Source organism: Ovis aries, chromosome X (assembly GCF_016772045.2).
Source record: "Ovis aries strain OAR_USU_Benz2616 breed Rambouillet chromosome X, ARS-UI_Ramb_v3.0, whole genome shotgun sequence".
NCBI classification, from domain to species: Eukaryota; Metazoa; Chordata; class Mammalia; order Artiodactyla; family Bovidae; genus Ovis; species Ovis aries.
In genome coordinates, this window is record NC_056080.1 from 55620125 (window position 1) to 55639248 (window position 19124).

Sequence of the window (19124 nt, forward strand, 5' to 3'; positions counted from 1 at the left end):
AATTTTGCATCCAAAACGTCAAGCTGCAAATAATGTGATTTCTGACAAATATGAACATTCACAAACAAAGCATCCTAGTTTTATGTGAAAACAGTGAAACCTAAATCTGTTTGTGATTTGAGAGCCACCATCATCAGTTTTTAAAATTCATAAATGAGCTCTTCTTTGACAGTTTGGGAGGTATAAATTTTCCCTTTTCTCCCTGAGTTCTCAATTCCATCTTATTCTTATAACAGAATTTTATCCCAATAATACATATTTTTTACATTTGAAATGATTTTGTTAATTATCCTACCAGATTTCTCTGTAGCAAAAATATGTGTATATTTTGCTATTTAAATGCTTTTTAAAAGTTCCTGTGATCCTAAAGCTGTAAGTATTGTTCATAACTTAGTCTTGCTTGTGTTATCATGACAATTAGTATTGGAATACAATGGATCAAAAAATTATAAACATATGACAAATTTTAACGTGTAATTATTTAAAAAACAAAAATTTACTAGTGATGTAAGTCTTTTTTTAAAAAGGTGGTGCGTGAATTAATAGATAAATATTGCTTATTTTAGAATGAGGCAGAATTCAGTATCAGTTCTCTTACAACTTTTTGTTTGGTTAAACGGCACATAGAAACATTGTTAAGCCACACACAGAAACATTCCTAAGTATTTGGGGGGGGACATTTTGTTTTAGAAATGTCACTCAAGTATTTGAATTCCTTTGAAGACATATGGGGGAAAATTACAGAATGATTTATCTTCAAAATTATTTCTCATGATTTGTCAGCTGACAGCTCAATTGGGTTTGCCTTCAGTTTTACTGGAAACCAGCCGAGTTGAAACAGGATTTGATACCAATATATTCATTTGTTAGGCCAGTTTGTTTCTTCACCATTGGCAGCAGTGTTTGGAACTGTCTCTCTGGTACCCTGAGGATTTTACACTGTGGGGCAGTGCACCCAGGTAAGATTTGGGATGGATCAAAGATATATTTTTCTTTTGTAAAGTGCAAAGAGAACTATTTGTGAAAAGGGAGATGGAAAAAGAGAACCGGCTTAATTTTTTCACTACTAGTGTATTCTCTAGCAGATCAATTTTAGGAAATATGAAAATGAAATTTGAGGATGTAGAAATTGATCCCCTTCAAACTCTAAGTGCTTATTTACCCCTCGGAAAGTCTTCCTATACCCCCAGGGTAATGCACACTCCACTTTTAAGGTTACTGGTTTATATTTATTATTATAAAAGCAATATATATAATATTTGTAGTTTTAAAAAGAGATGAAAGACGGCATAACATGAAAAGTTAAAGCCCCTCCCCTGCCAATCAAACCCAGTTTTATTCCCCCCAAACAGCCACTTGTTAACAGTTTCTCATGTATCCTTTGAGAAATTTTCTATGCCAATACAAGCATGTTCCATACAGTTATCCTTTTTATGAAAAATAAATGAGGCTGTAATATACATATGGATCAACAACTTAGCATTCTATGCTAGACATCAGGCATAAGTTGATGTGCACAACCAATGCAATGCCAATAAAAACGTCAGTAAATTTTTTGGAGGAAATTTTTACAAAATTAATACGGAGGAATAAAAGGCATTTCCTCCTTCTTCATTTCTCCTTCCTCTCTGAAATGAGGATTTAATGGCTATAGCTGAGTAGCCATCTTGCAATCAAAAACTGATTACCTCAGGACCTAATCTTACATGAGAAAAAAATAGCATATTATGGTACCAACTCTGAAAGGTACATCTCTCTTTGTGCTTCAATATCTCTGAAATCTTTGAATGACAGCTTCTGGATTATATTTGCCAGCATTTATTTCCTCTTTCTTGGTACATAAAATAATGGTGTGTCCTAGAATCAATATAATACTCAAAGCATCATCCTATTTAAGCCTTTGTTATTTGGATCCCTGTTATGCGTAGCTGAATATAATTCCCAAGTGATAGCAGGCTTTTCATTTCACTCCTAGCAAAGTCCCAAGTCCTTATCCTGGCCTTTAAAGTCCTGTAGAATCTGGCCTCTGTCTCTTAGACCTCGCTTTCTATCAACTCAGCCTTGCCTCGAACAAATTATGTTTACTGCTATTCCTTGAATAAGCTAAGCTGGCTCCTGCTTCCAAGCCTGTGCCCTTATTGTTCCCTCTTCTTGGAAAGCTGTTCCCTGGAAATCCTCATGACTTTCTCCCTCACTTTTTCAGATCACTGCTTAACTATCACCTTTTCTCAGAGTTCTTGACCTTTTTATAAAATGACACCCCATTCCTGCTTTTTTTTATTTAAAAAACTATTACTACATGATGTATTAAATATTACACACACACACACACTTACTACAGTGTAAACTCCATGAGAGTAAGATGTTCACCATTCTATGCCCAGTGCATCTTTGGCATTTAATACATATGTAAATATATGTGAAATAAATTAATGCTTTTCATCATGAGTGAAGTCAACCATATGTCAGTCATGTCCGAGTCTCTGTGACCTCATGGACTGTAGCCCGGCAGACTCTTCTGTCCATTGGATTCTCCACGCAAGAATACTGGAGTTGCCATTTCCTCCTCCAGGGGATCTTCCCAACCCAGGGATCAAACATGGGTCTCCTGCATTACAGGCAGATTCTTTACCTTCTGAGCCACCAGTTAACCATATTTTCATGTTTATTGAATATTTCATATTACGTTTTTGTGAACTGCATGTTTACATCCTTTGCCTAATTTTCTTTTGGCTTCTTAGTAACCCTGATAATAAGTAAAATTTACATGGTGCTTGAGTATACCAAGAGTCAGTCTATTAAACTGCTTAACCCTCTCCACAATATTAAGTAGTAGGTGTTGTTATAATCGGAGAAGGCAATGGCACCCCACTCCAGTACCCCTGCCTGGAAAATCCCATGGATGAAGGAGCCTGGAGGGTTGGACACGACTGAGTGACTTCACTTTGATGTTTCACTTTCATGCATTGGAGAAGGAAATGGCAACCCACTCCAGTGTTCTTGCCTGGAGAATCCCAGGGATGGGGGAGCCTGGTGGGCTGCCGTCTATGGGGTCGCACAGAGTTGGACACAACTGAAATGACTTAGCAGTTGTTATAATCCCCATTTTACAGTTGAGGCAACTGAGACATAAAGAGATTAAGTGAAACCCAAGGTCATACAGCTAGTAAATGATGGACCTGGGATTCAAACCCAGCAGTTAGAATCTAGACTTTGGACTCCTAACTACTAAGGTATTAGTCCTTTGGCTGTCATGTTCGAGTACATGTTTATTTTCCCATTCATCATTTAACTATTGCATTTTATTTTATTTTTTTAACCATGTGATGTTTGTTGTTGTTCATTCGCTAAGTCGTGTCTGATTCTTTGTGACCCCACAGACTGCAGCACACCAGGCTTCCCTATCCGTCACCATCTCCCAGAGTTTGCTTAACATTATTATATAGTCAAGACTCACAAACTTTTCTTTATGGATTCTGGATTTTAGTTTCTCAGGTTTTTTGTTTTTCTGATTGTAAACATGTAGAGCAAGGGCAGAGGTCCTGAGATAGAAAAGAGTTTGATGATTTTAAGAAATGAAAATATGTCCAGAATGGCTTGAATTTGGTGACCAAGAAGGAGGAGAGTGGTACAAGATGACCAAGATAGAGATGTAGGCAGGAACCAGATCACCTGGAGCCTTATAAACCATTATGTAGGATTTAAATATTATGTCAATTATGATGGGAATTTTTGAGGGTGTTAGCAAGGGAATGACATGATATAATTTATGATTTTCATACAATGATTATACTCAAATGATAGTAAAAGTAGGGCTTCCCTGGTGGCTCAGCAGTAAAGAATCTACCAGTAATGCAGGAGACAGCCTGCAATTCAGGAGACACAGGTTCGATCCCTGGTTAGCAAGATCCTGTGGAGAAGGAAATGGCAACCCACTCCAGTATTCTTGTCTGGGAAATCCCATGGACAGAGGAACTTGGCAGACTACAGTCTGTGGGGTCACAAAGATTTGGACATGACCTAGCAACTGAACAACAGCAAAGTTATTTAAACCTCATAATACCCTGAGGAGGTAAATCCCAATATTATTCTCACTATACAAATGAAACTGAGGTACAAAAACAATAAATGCCTCAAAGTTGCTTATGCTTTCTCTCTTCTTCTATACCTGTTCCCATTCAGAATATACATACTATCAACAACGAGATCTGACACCTACTTTTTCCAGCTGTCAATGGTCTGTGAGTCTTCACTGGGCTAAAAAAAAAGGCGGGGGGGAATGGCAAGTTCACTCAGCACTAAGCCCTTAGATCTGGAAGCTGGTCAGATAGGTTCTTCCCATCCCATTTGGATCATGCCAAGCCGTCCTAAGCTCAGGAATAGCCAGTCTCCCGGCCTGGTCACAATGACCAAGGTAGCCAGCTCAGCAGCCCTGCTCATCATTGTAGCAGGACAAAGACTTGCAGCCTGCATCCTCAGAGCCATACTAGTAACCAGGGAGCTGAACCGGAGGCTCGTCAGGCTCCCCCACAGGCTTCCAGAAGGTGCAGGCTCTACAGAAGGAAGCAGTAGGCTAGCGGTGTGGACGGGGGCAGAGAATGGAAGTCAAGGTGTTCTTCAAGCACACATCTACTCCTGGGTAGCCTGTGCCCCTGTGATTCCAATGGCCCAGGCCCTTTTCTGGCTGAAAGAAAGGAAAGACTTAGAGAGAGCAAAGTCAGGCTTGTGACAGATGACAGCAAAGATATAGATTATACTGCATCATATCCTAATGAGCCATTTTCCCAGTTTTCACAACGTATTGATTCCAGTAGTCTATTTCTTAGCTTCCATCAGTCTTCAGCAACTCTGGCTATACCCCTTCAGACTGCTGCCCCATTTGACTTACACTTTTTTCTTTCTTTCTTTTTCTTTTCTTTCTTTTTTTTTTTGTTATTGAGGTACAGCTTATATACAGTGTTGTATTAGCTCCAGGTGTACAGCAAAGTGATTATATATATATATATATATATATATATATATATATATATATACAGTGTTGAGTATAGTTCCCTGTGCGACACAGTAGTTCCTTGTTGTATCTTTTTTATATGTAGCAATTTATATCAGTTTGTGTCTGCTATTCCCAAACTCCTAATTTATCCTTCTCCCCAGCCATTCCCCGCTGATAACTGTAAGTCTGTTTTCTATGCCTGTGAGTCTGTTTCCGCTTTTTAAATAAGTTCATTTGTATCATGTTTTAAAGATTCCACATGTAAGTGATATCTTGTGATATTTGTCTTCACCTGACTCACTGCACTTAGTATGATAATCTCTAGTCCATCTATGTTACTACAGTGACATACTTTTGATTCCTTACCTCTCTGCTTCATAACATGGACTCAAAATCCTTTACCATAAAGCATAGGCAGTATGCTACCTTTTGTGTAAGAAAGTTGAGGAAATATAAACATTTATAGAAACATTATGAACTTATGGTTTATTTCTTTTTCTCTTTCTAAAAATATTTCCTAGCTCTGTCCACTGAAAAGACGTAGCAGCAATGACAACCTACTAGCAACGAGTATGTTTATTGCCTGGATTATGGTCTATAAATATCATTTTGTACCAAAAGGAATCAATCTTCCTTGAAAAAATAATTATTTACACGTATATAACAGGAAATTGTACAAAATTATCCTGGGACATCTTTTTTGTCAAAAAACAAGGGTGATATCAAAGACTCATGTAATCATGGCAAAGGAACACAGGGTCCAAGATGAAGGGGAGGTCCCATCTGCCTATATTGGGACAATTAGAGCATCAAAAAATCTGCAACTAATCAAGCATCAAATGTATAAAATATGAGTTCATAATGATATTAAAAAACGTTGGTCTCCCCTAGATGGTTGTAGGGCACCAAGTTATTGTTGCAAAAATTAATAAAAATAAAAACCAAGAATTATTGCATCTTTCACATAGTTAATGATATTCTTCTTTATGTAGTAATTGCAGATAGCAAATGCAGAAGGAATGATAAAATTATTATATCACTATTTATAATCTCTCAGTTCAGTTCAGTTCAGTCTCTCAGTCAACTCTTTGCAACCCCATGGACTGCAGCACGCCAGGCCTCCCTGTCCATCACCAACTCCTGGAGCTTACTCAAACTCATGTCCATTGAGTCGGTGATGCCATCCAACCATCTCATCCTTTGTCATCCCCTTCTCCTCCTGCCTTCAATCATTCCCAGCATCAGGGTCTTTTCAAATGAGTCAGCTCTTTGCATCAGGTGGTCAAAGTATTGGAGTTTCAGCTTCAGCATCAGTCCTTCCAAAGAATATTCAGGACTGATTTCCTTTAGGATGGACTGGTTGGATCTCCTTGCAGTCCAAGGGACCCTCAAGAGTCTTCTTCAACACCACAGTTCAAAAGCATCAATTCTTTGGTGCTCAGCTTTCTTTATAGTCCAACTCTCACATCCATACATGACTACTGGAAAAACCACAGCCTTGGCTAGATGGACCTTTGTCAGCAAAGTAATGTCTCTGCTTTTTAATATGCTGTCTAGATTGGTCATAACTTTTCTTCCAAGGAGCAAGCATCTTTTAATTTCATGGCTGCAATCACCATCTGCAGTGACTTTTGGAGCCTCCCAGAAATAAAGTCAGCCACTGTTTCCCCATCTATTTGCCATGAAGTGATGGGACCGGTTGCCATGATCTTAGTTTTCTGAATGTTGAGCTAAAAAAAGCCAACTTTTTCACTCTCCTCTTTCACTTTCATCAACAGGTTATTCACTTTCTGCCATAAGGGTGGTGTCATCTGCATATCTGTTATAATCTCTAGTGAAATCTCTAATGAAATAATAAATCTAGACCATGGTTTCTCAACACCAACACTATTGACATTTGGGGCCAGATCATTCTTTATTTGGGAACTATCTATACACTGTATTAACAGAATTTTTAGCAGCATCTCTGGTGCCTACTCACTAGATGCCGTTAGTACTGCCCCCAAGTTGTGACAATCAAAAATGTCTTCAGACATTGTTAAATGTCCCCTGAGGGACAAAATCATCTCTGCTTGAGAACCACTAATCTAGGGCAATGATCATGAATGAAAAAAAAGATTAAGCAAAGGGTGATGGGGAGTTTTACAATGGAGGGATCAGATACCACCTGAACCCACTGATCAATTTTAGCATCACTAAGAATAGGACAGCTAGATATTATGTACCTTCCGATGTGATGCAGTGGGAATCATATATCCCCTATGATATATTGATTCAAAAAAAAAAAAAGCTGAACCTAAATCTAATCAGAGATGGAGCTCTAATTCACAGTTAATGGTGATATAGGAAATAAAAGAACAAGTTCAGTGTCACCGCTAAGAAACAATCAGCCAAATCCAGAATGGAATTTTTAGGAAAAATAACCCATTTTTTTAAGTTATAAATGCCATTTAAAAGAAGATGAGGAAAACAACAAATGTTTAAATAAAACAACAGTAGCAATAAAGTAAGCTAATACTATATGATTCCACTATATGACATTCTGGAAAAGGGACAACTATGGTGACAGTAAAAAAGATGAGTGGTTGCCAGGGGTTAGGGAGGATCAAGAATGAATAGACTGAGCACAGAGGATTTTAGGGCATTGAAACTACGCTGTATAAAATTATAATGGTGGATGTGAGTGGTGAGTGTGTGTGTGTGTGTGTGTGTGTGTGTGTGTGTGTGTGCGCGTGCGCACACTCAGTCACTCAGTCGTGTCTGACTCTTTGTGACCCCATGGACTGTAACCCACCAGGTTCCTCTGCACATGGAATTTTCCAGACAAGAATACTGGAGTGGGTTGCCATTTCCTTCTCCAGGGGATTTTCCCAAACCAGGGATCGAATCCATGTCTCCTGTGTCTCCTGCATTGGCAGGCTGATTCTTTACCACTGTGCCACCTGGGAAGACCCCATAATGGTGGATACATGTCAGTATAAACTTGTCTAAACCCAAAGTGTTTATTAATTGTAAAAAAAAATTTACCACTCTGGTGGGGGATGTTAATAATGGAGGTTATGCATGTGTGAGGGCAAAGCATATATGGTAATTTTCTGTACCTTTCACTCGGTTTTTTTGTAAACTTAAAACTGCTCAGAAAATTAAAGTCTATTTTTTCTTCAGATTACTTTTATTGTTTCATTTAAATTATCAATCCATTTAGAACTTATTTAAAGTTTTGGCATAGTGATTTAACCGTGTTACATTTCCTAAAATTGATAGCTAGTTATCCCAATGCCATTTGTTATAATCATTATTTTTTCATTAATTTTAAATCTCATCTTTGTTGAGTATTTGATGTGTTCCTGGACTTTGTACCGTTTTGCTTCTTTTTCTTTCTACTCTTTTATGCTGGTTGGAAGTCTAAAGTCTATATGTAAGTGAAAAAGAAAGAACGAGAAAAAGAAAGGTGGGAGACTTCCACATTCTTTTCTAGCTTTATTGAGGTATAACTTACAAGTAAAAATTGTATGTATTTAAGGTATACTATGTGATATTTTGATATATGTATATATTGTGAAGTGATTACCACATGAAGGTAATCAACACATTCATCACCTCACATAGTTACCTTTTTGAAATCATGAGAACAGTTAAGATCTACTCTGTTAGTAAATTTCTAGTATGCAGTACAGTATTATTGACTTTAGTGACCATGCTGTGCATTAGATCTCCAGAACTTATTCATCCTACATAACTAAAACTTTGTACCCTTTGTCCAACATGTCCCCACTTCCCCCACTCTCCAGTTCATGAGAGCAATGTTCTATGCTCAGCTATACGAGTTGGACTTTTTAGATTCCACATATAAGTGACATCATGCAGTATTTGTCTTTCTGTGCCTAACTTAAGAAAGTTAAAGATTTTAAAAAGAGACTTAAGAGAGCTAACAACAAATGCATCATTGCATTTGGTTTGTGTCTTATTTTGAAAAAAAATCAGATTTAAAAATACTTCTTGAAACAATCACAGAAATTTGAATATGATTTAGTATTTGCTTACATTAAGGAATTATTAATTAGTAAATTATGATAATGACATTGTGATTATGTAAAAAAAGTATTTCCTCTTAGAGATGCTCACTCACATTGAATGAGATAATATAATATCTAGGATTTGAGTTTAAAAACTGCAACAGATCTTGGAGTGGAGAGAAATAAAACATGATTGGCAAAACGTTGAAAATTGTTGAAGCTGACTAAAGGGGGTTCATTCTACTCATTTCTCTATTTTTGTGTATGTTTAAGTTTTTCCATAATAAAATAAAGTGTGAAAACAAACCAAGTGATACCTCTGTGTCTAGAAAGATGTGGTAGGTGTACTTCTCCCTATTTCTCCTGCTAAGTACAGTTTAAAACCTTTGACATTGGTTATAAAACAAACATAATAGTCTGAAAAGTAGACAAAAGAAGGCAGACTGTTGACCTCAGAGCCCAAGGAATAACAAAGCAGTGAGTTCCCTGAGGTTTTGTTTTATTTTGTTTTGCTTCATCTATCCTAGATCGGGTGCTAGAGAAGCTGAAAACCTGGAAGCATCAATGGGAATAAGCAAAAGCAAAAGAAAAAACACCTGCTCTCTCTAGGCAGAGACCAGGAAAGGGACAACCTCACAAGATAGAAAAGTTTTAGATAATAACCACTCTACTCCAAGAAAATTCCCCAGAAAATATTAAACCACTATCCATGCCAACAAAGGCCAATTGGAGAAGTTAAACTTACACCCTTGGCAGGCTGTAATATGCTACGGTGGTTTCAGAGAAAGACAAGTTCGGAGACTGAACTTTCATTCCTACTGGGCAATAACAAGGCCCCTTTGATGCATTGTCAGTGGAGACTACATGGAAAGACAGGATTTATGCCCACCTGGTGATAACAAGGGGCCCTTCCTCTTATACCCACTGGGCTGGTATCAGAGGAATCCCAGTAGAGAATTGGCACTTTAACTACCATCTAGCAGAAACTAGCATCCTTCCCCTAGTGTGGTGCTGCTGGAAGTCATGAGAACTATAGCAAGGCATTTCTTCTCCTCTCAGCCAGGGTGGTATCAGCAGAGGCATAGGGGAGAGCCAGAACTCCCACCTTGCAGATGGGGGTGAGGACACCCTCAACCCCTAGGTATCAATGGAGGCTAAGTGAGGAACCAGGACTCCACTCCATCTGGCATCAATTAAGTGGCATTCCCCTTCCCCTGCCAGAGCAGTGTCAGAAGCATGATAAAAGCAAAAGATGTAAATACCATTCAGAGTCTCATTAACATAATACCCAAAATGTACAGGTTTGAATAAAAAATCACTCATAATAGCAAAACCAGGAAAATCTCCACTTGATGAGAAATGACAACTAAAACTTACAAGCAATGTGACATAGATGTTTATTAAGATGCTCCAATAAGCAATTACAAACATAACAGAAACAAATTTTTAAAAAGAAAGTCTCCATTCTGACCAGTGTGAGGTGATACCACATTGTAGTTTTGATTTGCATTTCTCTGTAATAATAATAACAAGCAATGCTGAGCATTTTTTCTTGTGTTTATTGGCCATCTGTATGTCTTCTTTGGAGAAATAACTATTTATGTCTTCTTCCCATTTTTTGATTGGGTTGTTTGTTTTTCTGATATTGAGCTGCCTAAGCTGTCATTCCTTTAATGGCTCAGGGGGTAGAGAATCCGCCTGCAATGCAAGAAACACGGGAGACATGTGTTCGATCCCTGGTTTGGAAAGATCCCCTGGAGGAGGAAATGGCAACCCACTCCAGTGTTCTTGCCTGGAAAATCCCATGGTCAGAGAAGCCTGGTGGGCTCCAGTCCATGGTTCGCAAAGGGTTGGACACGACTGAGCGACTAACACACACACAAGCTGCTTGTATATTTTCGAGATTAATCCTTTGTCAGTTGCTTCATTTGCTATTATTTTCTCCCATTCTGAGGGCTATCTTTTCATTTTGTCTATGGTTTCCTTTGCTGTGCAAAAATTTTTAAGTCTAATTTGTTTATTTTTGTATTTATTTCCATTACTCTAAGAGGTGGATCATAGAAGATCTTGGTGTGACTTATGTCATAGAGTATTCTTCCTATGCTTTCCTCTAAGAATTTTATAGTTTCTGGTCTTGCATTCAGGTTTTTAATCCATTTTGAGTTTATCTTTGTGTATGGTGTTAGGAAGTTTTCTAATTTCATTCTTTTACATGTAGCTGTCCGGTTTTCCAAGCACCACTTACTGAAGAGATTGTCTTTTCTCCATTGTATATTTTTGCCTTCTTTGTCAAAGATAAGGTGCCCATAGGTGCATGGGTTTATCTCTGGGCTTTCTATCTTGTCCCATTGGTCTATGTTTCTGTTTCTGTGCCAGTACCATACTGTCTGGATGACTGTAGCTTTGCAGTATAATCTGAAGTCAAGAAGGTTGATTCCTCCAGCTCCATTCTTCTTTCTCAAGATTACCTTGGCTATTCAGGGTCTTTTGTGTTTCCATACAAATTATGAAATTTTTTTCTAGTTCTGTGAAAAATGCCACTGGTAATTTGATAGGGATCATCAATAGATCTACAAACAATAAATGCTGGACAGCATGTGGAGAAAAGACAATCCTCTTTCACTGTTATTTGGGAATGTAAGTAGATACTGCCACTATGGAGCACAGTAAGGAGATTTCTTTAAAACCTAGGAATAAAGCTACCATATGACCCAACAATCCTACTACTGGTCTTATACCCTGAGAAAACCATAATTCTAAAATACACATGTACCCCAATATTCATTGCAGAACTATTTACAATAGCTAGGACATGGAAGCAACTTAGATATCCATCAACAAATGACTAGATAAAGAAGTGTTGGTGCATACATACAATGGAATATTACTCAGCCATAGAAAGGAACAAATTTGAGTCAGTTCTAGTGAGGTGGATGAACCTAGAGCCTATTATACAGAATGAAGTGAGTCAGAAAGAGAAAAACACATACCGTATATTAACACATATATATGAAATCTAGAAAAACGGTACTGATGAACTGATTTGTAGGGCAGTACTAGAGACACAGACTTTGAGAACAGACTTGTGGACACAGCAGGGGAAGGAGAGTATGGGGCGAATTGAGAGAATGGCATTGAAACATATACATTACCATGTGTAAAATTAGATAGCTAATGGAAATTTGCTGTATGACACAGGGAGCTCAAATCCAGTACTCTGTGACAGCCTAGAAGGGTGCAATGGAGTGGGAGGTGGGAGGGAGGTTCAAGAGGGAAGGGACATACATATACCTATGGCTGATTCATGTTGATGTATGGCGGAAACCAACAACATTTTAAAGCAATTATCCTCCAATTAAAAATAAATAAATTTTTAAAATAATAAGACAAAAATAAGAAACATCTCATCAAAAAAATAGAATGTATAAAAAAGAACTAAATGGAATTTTTAAAACTAAAAAATGCAATAACTGAACATCTGTGTCATCAAAGTTAGGAAAGGAGAGGAGGAAAAAGGTAAACCTGGAAAAGTATTCAAAAACATAATGGCTGAAAAACTCCCCAAAGACATAAATCTATAACTTCAAGAAGCTGAAGAAATCCCAAACTGTATACATGTAAAGAAATCCATGCCAAGATCCATCACACTCAAACTTCTGAAAACAAAGGACAAATAAAAAGGTTGCAAGAGAGAAATGATGCCTTGCCTCTAAGAGGAAAACAATTTGAATCGCAGAGGATTTCTCATCAGAAATCATGGAGGTCAGAAGGAACTGACACAATACTTTTCAAAAGCTGAAGAAAACAACTGTCAATAGAGAACTCTGTGAAAATATCCTTTAGGAATGAAGAGGTAATCAGGGTATTCTCAGGTAAACTATGAGAATTTGCCACCAGCCAACCTACCCTGAAAGGATGGCTAAAATAAATTCTCTAAACAGAAAGGAAATTATAAAAGAAGGAACCTGGGAACATCAGGAGGGAGATAAAGCATAACAGAAAGAGTAAAAATATGGATAGATACAATAGATTTTTCCTTCTCCAATTGAGTTTTCTAAATTATGTTTGACGGTTGAAGTATAAAGTACCATCTGATGTGGTTTTCAGTGTATGCAGAGGAGATTGTATAAGACAATTATACTGTAACTGAGTAAGATTTCCACATTCCATCCAAACTGGGAAAATGTTGATACCAGCAGACTATGTATGTTATGTAAGTTATGTATGTGTAATACCTAGAGAAAAACCTCTCTCTTTCTAAATAGGTGAAGAGACGTACCATGTTTGTGAGTTGGAAGACTCAGCATATAAAGATGTCATTTCTCCTTCAAATTTATATACAGCATTATTTAATGCAATTTCTATGAAGCTCTCAGCAAGGTTTTTTAACAGATGGAGGCAAGATTATTGTAAAACTTATATTAAAAGACAAAGGAACTAGAATAGCTAAAATAATATTGTAATAAAGGAATAATGGTAGAGAAATCACAATTTTAAAAATCAGGCAGTGTGATTCCTCTAACTTTATTCCTCTTAGGAATTTCATTAAATAATTCTATATATAAATTTGAGGGAGAACTCACATCTTTATATGCTAAAACTCCCAACTCATCAACATGGTACATCTCTGTACCTATTTAGGCAGGCTACAGTCCATAAGGCCACAAAGAACTGGACATGAGTGAAGTGACTGAGCACATACGAACACAGAGCTAATCAGGAATGTGTAGTATCGGCAGAGAGATAGACATATCAATGGGAAAAAAATAGAGATCAATGATTAAAAAAATCAATGATCAGTAAAACAGAACTGAGAACACTGAAATAGACCCACGCAAGAATGGCCAACTGATCTCTGACCAAGGTGTAAAAGTAATCCAATGAAGGAAGGATAGTCTTTTCAACAAATGGTGCTGAAGCAATTGAATATCCATAGGCCCCAAATTTTTTTTTAAATGAATCTCTACCTAAACTTCAAACCTTACACAAAAAATTAACTCAAAATGAACCATAGATTTAAATGTAAAACTATGAAACTCTTGGAAGAAAATAGGAGAAAATCTTCAGGCCCTAGGGCTTGGTGAAGAATTCTTAGACATTATACCAAAAGCATGATCCATACAACTAAAAATTGATAAATTATACTAAATCAAAATAGAAACTTTTGTAAAAGACTCTTAGTCTCAGTGATTGACTAGGGACTCCATTTTAAGAAACAAATGGAAAGAATTTGTCTGAAAGTGATGAGGTATTTGAAGAATGCCAAGGAAAGGAACAAACACCTTTCATTATGGTACGTGCACCATCAGCTGTACTTCACTAAGAGGGCAAGCCTGCACATGAATCTGTCAAGGTGAATCAAACAAGGAAGATGATGAAAAGCAGCCAGCAAACCTGCAGGAGAAAAGGGAGACAAAGCAGCCTGGGGCAACCCCCCCAAAAAACATACTCTGCTCTGCCATCCGCCCACAATGAAATTGACATTTATCACTGAAAACCTTTAAGTTCAGTGACTCCAAGAAGGTTTTCAAGTCCAGGGAGAGTGCTTTAAGAACTGAAAAGTTTTCCAAGTCACTGATGGAGTGAGCTTAGGTATGGGGCAACATAACAGTGGGATTGTGTCAATTACAAGGCAATGGTGAATCAAGACAGAGATCCTCAAGAGAATCACTAAGAAGCCTTTTTGGGATCATCACAAGGGCTAGACGCTAGATAGCCATTCCATTCAGTTAGGATGGAACCCTGGTCTTCCCAACCCCAGAAATCTCAATAGACACTCAAAATTTTGACAGTTCACACTATTCTTGCCTGGAGAATCCCACGGACAGAGGAGCCTGGTAGGCTACAGTCTATGGGGTTGCAAGAGTCGGACACGACTTGATGACTAAACTACCACCACCTAAAGTGGGCTTCTCTGGTGACTCACACTGCAAAGAATCTGCCTGCTACTGCAGGAGACCCTGGTTTGATTCCTGGGTTGGGAAGATCCCCTGGAGAAGGAAATGGCAACTCACTACAGTATTCTTGCCTGGAGAATCCCACAGACAGAAGAGCCTGGCAGGCTACAGTCCATGTCACAAGAGTCGGACATAACTTAGTGACTAAACCACCAATTAAGCACTTGGCCCCAGTAATGTGAAATACAGAAAACTATATGACTTTCCAGAAGAACTAGAAAGTCAAAACAAATGGCTGATGCCGGTTACTTTCTAGAAACCTTCTAAAAAACAATCTTTTGGTGGTAAACTAAAGGCTTGGGGATAGTGAAACCCTGCAACAAACTGATAGCAGTTACCTTTTCAGAGAGGAGTGGGCAGATACCAGGGAAGAATAGAAAGGTGTTAAGTTTCTTATAAAGTCAAATGTACACTTACTATATGACCCTTCAATTCCACTCCTAGATACTTACCATATAGAAATGAAAATTTATGTTCACACAAAAACCTGTACATGAAAGTTTATAGAAGTCTCAAACTGGAAACAATCTAAATGTCTTTCACGGCGAATGGGTATACTGACTTTGGTATGTTCATTCAATAAAAGGACAATAATTGTCAACAATATAAGGGAATGAACTATAAATATATATAATAACATGGACGCATCTAAAATGCATTATACTGAGTAAGAGAAACCAGAATCAGAAAGCTACATACTATGCAATTCTATTTATATTCTGGAAAAGGTAAAACTATGGGGATATAAAACAAATTAGTGGTTGCCAGCATCTGGGAGCAAGGAAAGGGGTTGATTACTAAGAGACACAAGGGAAATTTTTGTTACCTGGAAATTTTCTGTATCTTGATTGTGGTGGTCATTATACAACTGTTCAAAAAAGAAAGTGAAGTGTTAGTCACTCAGTCATGTCCACCTCTCTGTGACCCCCTCTAACCTGCCTGGCTTTTCTGTTCATAGAACTCTCTAGGCAAGAATACTGGAGTGGATAGCCATTCCCTTATCCAGGATATTTTCCCAACCCAGGGATTGAATCCAGGTCTCCTGTATTGCAGGCAGATTCTTTACTGCCTGAGCCACCAAGGAAGCCCACAACTGTGTAAGTTTGTCAAAATTCATGCACCTGTACTTTTAAAAGGTATAAGGCTTACTACATGTAAATTATATCTTAATAAACCTGACTTTTAAAATGCTGTAAAACATGTTTTACACTGATTATCCAAACAAACTACATTGGATTAAATAGGCCAAACTGGTTGGTTCCTGTTTGGGCCAAGTTTTCAGTTTAAGGGCAGAGCCCCAAACCAAAAACCCATGTGAACTCTTCTGTCATCTCTGGGAAGAGACCAGTGTTTATACTCTTCAGGGAAAATGAGTGAGGCACTTTGATAAGCAGTACATTTTGCATGACTGTTATTGCACTTTACATATGGGACTTTGCATCCAGAGGGAAATGGAAGAAATTGTTCTGGTTCTGCACCAAGAATGTTCAGAAACACCTGAACGTTCAGCCGTTGCAAATTTCAAACTAAGAAGACAGGAGAAGTGGGTTCTCAGCACACAATTACTTTTCAAGGCTGCAATGGGCTTGTTGAGAATACAGAAGGGAATAGACACATAGACTTTTCCACTGAATTCTGGGTACAGATGTAATTTATTTAAAACTCATCAACTGTTGGAATTGTTTATAGGATGGGAAAATTGGCAGGAGTACCTGAAATCCCACATGTAGCACCCAAGATTGAATTGGCTTGAAGTAAGCATGTCTCAGGAATCTCAAGGATTTATTTCCTTCTTCTTTTTCTGACCTAACAGTCATCAAATTTTGTAGTAGGTTGTGGAGAAAGAAATAGCTGTCACAATACAATTAATTTTAATGGAAAAGTCAGCTAGATAAGTCATGTATTCACACTTGAGCTCAAGTTGGTATAAGGACTATAGCTACCCCCAAGCTCCAACAGAAACATAACCCCAGTGCTGTTGTTATCAAAGAAATGAGGATAACAGTCCAAAAATTGTTGACTTGGAAAGAAAGCTACTACAAGTTTCATCCATAGTCATTCCTGCATGATTTGGAAGCCAAATGGAACTTGGTAAACAACTATTCTGTATTATGGAGGTTTCAATGTGTTCATAAAGCCCCTGGCACTAGTAGTAGCCTAAGACCATTGAGTGGAGAAATTCTTGGAGAAGCCTCCAACTTCTCCATGGGAAATAGCTGTATCAATATCAATTAATGACTATATTTCTCTAACATTTATTATTATCTTCTAAATAATCTTGGGAGAGAACTACTAACTGTGGGAGAAAGCAAATTATATTTTGAGGATGAGTCCTTTGTACAAGGAGAAGCTGGACTGGGAGTACAGGGACACGGGATCTCAATAAGCTACTCTGGAAAATGGAATTGGATCTAGGAGGCTGAAATTGTGGCCTTGGGCTTCCCAAAGAGCAATCCATTTTGAGGACATCCAAACACTATGGCAACAAAGTCAGCCTATTTATTTCTGACAGTCAGTAGGTTGTGGGACCACTGAAACATCCAACCTTGGTGAATTCTGTTTGCTACTACCTCTGCCATGCTTCCTATTAGGGAAGGTGACAGTCTGGCATATCAGTTAAGCACAGACACTGGAGCCATTGTTGCTAGAGTTCAAATCCTATTCTCTGCCATTTCCTGGCTATGTGACCATTGACAGATTATTTAACATCTCTGTTTCAGTTTCTTCGTATGTAAAAATAGATATAGTAGTATCAATGACTCCATTTTAGCGTTGTTGTGAGTCATGACTTTACGAATGTAAAAGAATTCAGAACAAGCAAGAACTCTCATAAGTATTATCTAGTAGTATTACTATCTTCATTTCTAGGAGCCCAAAGTATTAAAGCAAGTGGAGAAATGAAAATTGGGAACACTAGATACCTTGGTCAAAGTATGCAGTCAGACTCTTAACTAGTAAGACTTCACAATCAGAGACGTGAGCCTGGGTCCTCTTCTCTGCACTTTTGTTCTTTGCTAACAAAAGTTGGAGGAGGGCCAGGAACATCAAAGTACTGCACACAGTCCTCTCTGATGGGTAGGTCCCATCTTTCCCCTTCATATTTCTGGAAACTCCTTCCAAAACTAATCAAAGTCACTACAGAGATCTACTTTAGTCTTCTAGGGCTGCCATAATAAATTAGTACAAACTGGGTGGTTTTAAACAATGAAAATGTATCCTTCTACAGTTCTGGAGGCTAGATGTCCAAAATCAAGGCGTCTATAGTGCCATGCTCTCTCTGAAGTCTCCAGGGGAGAATATATTGCATGCCTTTCTCTTAGCTTCTGATGTTGTTGACATTCTTTGACATTCCTTGGCTCGTAGACATATCACTCCAATCTCTACCTCCTTCATCACATGGTATTCTCCCTATGTGTCTCTATCTTTGTTTGTGTCTCTTCTCCTCTTCTTATAAGGAGACCAGTCCTACTGGATCAAAGGCCAACCCTAATGACAACATCTTAACCTGCTTACGTCTACCAAGATGCTATTTCCAAATAAGGTCACATTCAAACAAGGTACTGGAAATTAAGACTGCCACATATCTTTTCAGAGACACAACAACCCATGACAGGATCTAAAATAACAAACATTTTAGTATACCTGAAATAATTATGCCATCCCTCATGTTGGATAGTGGAAAGAAGTTCCACTATCCATTGAAGGGGAGAACTGCTTTTTCTACCTGCCTAGAATGGCCTCAAACCAACCTCTTAAGAATTCCTTTCAGGCAACCTCTAGTTGGGGGCATAACTTTGGGTAATCTTTGTAAAGCACTGTTCTCGGTGGTGATTCACAGCCACTCCTGTTGAGTTGAGGCCATTCTAACTGTGCAGAAGGACCACCCCACACACACACTGGAAATCATCCAATTAAGATATTTTGCTGCTAAAGCAAAAGGGATACTTTCAACTAAGAAATGACCTGATAAATAGCAAACCTCACAGAAATGGGCGGCCAGGCAGAAGAGCATGAATCAGGTCTAAAGCTGAGCTGCCTAAGGGCTGAAATGTCTTAGGGTTTAATTGGGCTAAAGCCCTTCCTTTTGGGTTGATAAGCCTGAGAAAGCAAACAACTGACTGTCCACCTTATGTGGAGGCCTGAATACATTGAGGGTCC

General features: G+C 38.1%; 1 long non-coding RNA gene across 1 annotated transcript in view; it reads left to right on the plus strand.

Moving 5' to 3' along the window:
- Positions 1-873: 873 nt before the first annotated feature.
- LOC132658842 (uncharacterized) overlaps positions 874-19124 on the plus strand; it is a 36678-nt gene continuing 18427 nt past the window's right edge. The window contains exon 1 of the long non-coding RNA XR_009598916.1: positions 874-959. This is a non-coding gene — a long non-coding RNA (uncharacterized LOC132658842). The remainder of the gene's footprint in view (positions 960-19124) is intronic.